Consider the following 5,198-nt stretch of genomic DNA (forward strand, 5'->3'; position numbering starts at 1 on the left):
GGCATCTGGGCCTCTCACCTGCATTCCTCGTAGATGTCTCCTCCACTGAATGCCTGCGATGCCCTCTCCTCTGTATGCTCCTGCCAGAGTCTCCCCATCTCCACTGACAGCAGCTCCACCCTTCTGCTCACTCAGTCCAACACTGTAGGTGTCCTTGATTCTTCTTCTCACACCACAGATAAATCCATTAGCAAGTGCTGTGAAGTCCATCTTCACATTCATCCAGAATCCCTTCACTTCCCACTATTTCCCCTGCTCACACCCCAGTCAAGGTAAGCAACATCTCCATTCTGGAATACTGCACTCCTTTCCCACTGTTTTCCCCACTGCCTTACTAGTCCCCACCTCTCAATTCTGTTCTCAGCACAGCAGCCCGAGAGAAGCTTTCAAGGGATAAGTCCTACCATGTCCCACTTTTCAAAACTGTTCTCTAACTCCCCATGTCATTCAGCACAAAGGTCAACATCCTTCCCACACCCTCCAGGGCTACCTGCTCTAGCCACACCTTGGACCTCACTTCAGTTTCTCTGTGTCCAGCCCTTCTGGCCTCTTTGTCCTTCCAGGAACACAGACAATTTCCTGCCCTCGTGCATCTGCACTGAAGTTTCCCTGCCTGAAAAGAACTTTCCCAGACATCCCTGTAGACAGCGCCTCACATCCCTCAAGTCTTTACTCCAAGGTCACATTTGCAACAAGGCCCATGCTGACCACCCAGCACAACAGCCACCTCCCTGTCCCCACAGCCCACACTCTGGATCACCTGCCACACAGCACTTGCCACCTTCTAACTCAGCATCTTCTGTTCCTACTCTGCTTATACTATATCTATCATCTGCCTACAGAGGTGTCCAATTTTTTGGCTTCACTGGGCCACATGGGAAGAAGAAGAATTGTCTTGAGCCACACAAAAAATACACTAATGACAGCTGATGAGCAGAAAGAATAGAAAAAAAATGTTCATGCATAATTTTCATGATATTTGCCACCACAGATAAGCAAAAAAGTTCTCACATTCAAAGCTGTCCTGGGTCACATGCAGCGGGTTGGACAGCTTGCATCTAGAATATATGCACCACAAGGCTGGAAATTTTTCAGTTTTTACTTTAATGATGTTTTCTGAATGCAGAAACAGTCATATCCCTAGCAGACAACAAATGTCAGTGGAATGAATGATCACTGTAGAGCACCTCCCTATTCTAAAGGCAATATCTTTATTAATGTAGCCTCAGGGCAAATGCTGTTCCATGGCAGCTAAAGAAAAACATCATCTCACACCACCATCAGTGCCACCAGTGCTTTTCTCACCAGGGCTGCTTGTGTGTCCTCCCTCCCCCCACACCAACCCTCCTGCACACTGCAGCACACAACCATATTTTTATGTTCAGGAAAGATAATCCTAGGCTTCTGGGTCCAATTTTCCAACCACATATGAATCTAAATTAGACTCTGCTTTATAAATCCATGAGTTTGAATTGGAGCCAGCGCTAGGATTACTACAACTCAGGAGAGGAAGATGAGTAGGACAGCAGAAGAGGAGCTCCAACAGAAAGTTACCTATGATGAGAAACTAGGGGACCCATCCTCTCTGCAAATTTCAGAATCTGCTTCCTTTAAGAAGGTTGGGGGAAAAGATGGAAAATACAATCCAGGAAAGAGACCTGGAAGGAGGGCGAGAGATACAGGGGTCTGAAAATTTGTCTATTGATACTGGAAGGACTTCTATGTGTAAGGACCACCCTAGGTGACATCCAAGTCCCTGTGATCACAGGTCCTGATGGGACAAGGTTCTACTGAAGGGCCAAGGACAATGGAGCAGCAAAGATGACCCAGCTGAGCAGTGACCACATAAAGTTCATGGTGGCCTAAGCACCCACTGTGCACAGCCCCATCTACTCTCCTCCCCTGCAACAAATCAGCACAAGAAACACATGGACTCTGGAAGGTTCTCATGTCTTCCATTTATTTTGTCTCTCAAATTTCAGGAATCTTCTCCTTTAATTAACCCATCAACCTCTCTTGGAAATCATTTGAAAAAGTAAATTTATACTCAAATTCTAATTTTAACAGGGAAGTAAGAAGTTATAGCTCAGTGCACCATAAAGTTGAGACAGAGATGGAGACATCCTAGCCCCATTTCCGGAACAGGAAAGGTGATGGGGGAAGGAATGCAGGTCAGCGTGGGGAAGAGGGTCATGGTGGACATGGGGTTGGGCTGGTCTCCCCACCTCCTCACATTATGCCTACAGGAACACAGACACATTCAGATGCCTTTGCAGAAACAGAAGTCAGGGTTCTTGAAGTCACAAAGGGAAGGCATGAACAAATCTTGCCTCTCAGTCCCACACAAGGCAGCCGTCTCACACTATAGAAAAAATATTCATGAACAAATTCATATCAGTCACAGCGAGGGGTCACACTTTAAACAGCCCATCATGTGCTCAATACATCCAAGTCAAAGAAACTCCATAGCACAGCTATGTCCACTGTTACCCCCAACAACCCACACACATCAGGCCCCCTAGGGTCTCACCTTTATAAGCCGTGAGAGACATATGAGAGCCCTGGGCACTTTGGCTACCTGGGGTAGAACAAAAACAGAACCTGGTCAGATCCCACAGGAGATGTGGCTAGAGTTGGAACTGTGGGCTGGGTGAGCTCCCCCATGGGCTCCCGACCACAATATCCCAAGGATTTCAGGGATCAGCCTCCTTCATACTTACTTGCAGCCTGAGAATAGCTTCCTCCTTTTCTATCTGTGGGAAGAAAATGTCCTGTGAGAGGCCAGAAAGGTGGCAGGGCCATGAGGTCCTAGAGGAACCTCCTAGTCTTGGACCCTCGAGAAGTTTCCAGAAATGTGTGACTGCAGACCAAGGGCAGGATCAGGAAAAACAAGGAAAGCAGATGTAGGTCTGGGACCAACTGCTCTCCTAAGGTCTGTCTTCAGCAGGGGCCTTCCCTTGACCTGTGACTGCTGGGATCAGGTCCCCATCACCACAATCATCAACGTGATAAATCTGTCCTTCATTGTCACAGGTGCTATACAAAAGAGTAGGTGCTGGCACACAGGCCCCAGGCTGGGTCAGCCCATAAGTGTGGATGGTGCTTCTCAGTAACCGGGAGGGCACTTCTACCTGGGGCTTGGAACCCTCAGTGGGACAAGAAATCTCAGACCCCAGCCGTCACCCCTTCCTCACCTGAGCTCTTCTTCCTCTGTAGCACAGCAGCGACCACAGCTCCAGTGACGACCGCTGCAAGGACAACCAGGCCAGCAATGATGCCCACGATGGGGATGGTAGGCTGGAGAGACGGCTCTGGGAAAAGAGGGGAATGTGAGGGTTCTGACCCCCAGGCCCCAGACCTGACCCTGCTAAAGGTCTCCAGAGGGGCTCCTGCTTTCCCTAAGAGACATGATCCCCCCATCTCCCTACTTACCCCATCTCAGGGTGAGGGGCTTGGGCAGACCCTCATGCTGCACATGGCATGTGAATCTCTGCTCCTCTGCAGAAGGCACCACCACAGCCACCCACTTCTGGAAGGTTCCATCCCCTGTGGGCCTGGTCTCCCCGAGCTCCATGTCCTGGGTCTGGTCCTCCCCATCCCACTGCCAGGTCAGTGTGATCTCCGCAGGATACAAGCCCAGGGCCCAGCACCTTAGGGTGGCCTCGTGTTCAGAGACAGGGTGGTGGGTCACATGTGTCTTGTGGGGGCTCTGAAAGGAAGAGTCAGAAAACTCAGGCACTTTGCATCTCTCATGGGAAACCCCAGCAGCATTCATGTGGCCATCTTGAGAATGGACAGGACACCTGGGGTCAGGAAGGGAGCACAGAAGCCAGACACTAGCCTGGACACAGGCCCCTGGGATAATCTATTCCTTGGAAAGTTCTAGTCTGTGAGCAGGGGAGCAGGGACTTCTGGTCCTGACCTGAGTGGAGGCCAAGGGATTCAGAGGAGCTGGAGTCAGACCCCCACACACATTGAGTGTGAGGCAGAGAACAAGGCCTGAGGGGAAAAGTCCTGGTGCCCAAGGCTGCTGTGGGGTCAAAGGGAACTCCTGATCAGTATTCCAGGGATTGTCTTCCCCTCCACTCCCTCAGAGACTTCATCCCTTGACTGTCCCAGAGAGCAGGGCGGGCCCTCAGAGTCACTCTCTGGTACAGGATCTGGAAACCCAGGAGGATTCCTCTCCCTCAGGACCAGAGGGAGGGCGATATTCCGGTGGTGTTGCCATTTTTTCCCCTCCTTGTGCGAGGCCAGCCCAGGAGATCTACAGGAGATCTAGGAGGCACCCCATGGCCCCTGGTACCCGCGCGCTGCAGCGTCTCCTTCCCCTTTTACAGGTGTCTGCGGAGCCACTCTACGCAGTTGCCCTCCAGATAGGCTCTCCTTTGCTCAGCCACATTGGCCGCCTCCCACTTGCGCAGGATGGTCTGAGCCGCTGCGTGTCCAGGAGCTCAGGTCCTCGTTCAGGGCGATATAATCCTTGCCGTCGTAGGCATACTGTTCATACCAGCAGAGGAGGCATCCGTCGGGCCCCACGTCGCAGCCAAACATTACCTGGAGGGTGTGAGACCCTGGCCCAGTTCCCGCGGTCAGCCCCGCCCACCCAGCCCCGGCCGGGTCTGGCCCCTAGCAACCTGCAGAGATTTTGGCCTCAACTGAAGATGAAACCGGGTAAAGGCTCCTGGGGCTCTCCAGGGTCGAGGACCTCTGCAGGTCCCGCAGCCTCGGGGTTGATCTTGGGCCCAGAGACTCAAGGGGACCAGGGCCGTCCGTGAGGCATGAAGCGGGGAGTAAGTGATATGCGCTCCGGGCGGGGGTCACTCACCGGCCTCGCTCTGGTTGTAGTATCGGAGCAGCGTTCTCAGGTTCACTCAGTCAGGCTGTGCCTGGGCCTTGGCGCCCAGTGTCTGCAGCTCCCAATACTCCAGGCCCCTCCTGCTCCACCCACCACTCCCGCGGCTCTATCCTCGGACTCGGGGCGTCACTGTCGAACCGCACGAACTGCGTGTCGTCCACGTAGCCCACGGCGATGAAGCGGGGCTCCCCGTGGCCGGGCCGGGACATGGGCGGTGCTGAAATACCTCAAGAAGTGGGAGCCTGGGGGCGCGGAGAGGCTGAGACCCGCCCGACCCTCCTCCCCGCGCGGCTCCCCAGGTCCTGCGCCCCTGCCCAGAGGGCGCCTTGCTCCTCTCTCCTCC

The 5,198-nt window shown here is 53.2% G+C and overlaps 1 pseudogene; it reads right to left on the bottom strand.

Annotated features, from left to right (window-relative positions):
- Nucleotides 1-2,977: 2,977 nt before the first annotated feature.
- LOC105537382 overlaps nt 2,978-5,198 on the bottom strand; it is a 3,202-nt pseudogene continuing 981 nt past the window's right edge.

The sequence above is a fragment of the Mandrillus leucophaeus genome, unplaced genomic scaffold (assembly GCF_000951045.1).
Source record: "Mandrillus leucophaeus isolate KB7577 unplaced genomic scaffold, Mleu.le_1.0 Scaffold1717, whole genome shotgun sequence".
Taxonomy (NCBI): Eukaryota; Metazoa; Chordata; class Mammalia; order Primates; family Cercopithecidae; genus Mandrillus; species Mandrillus leucophaeus.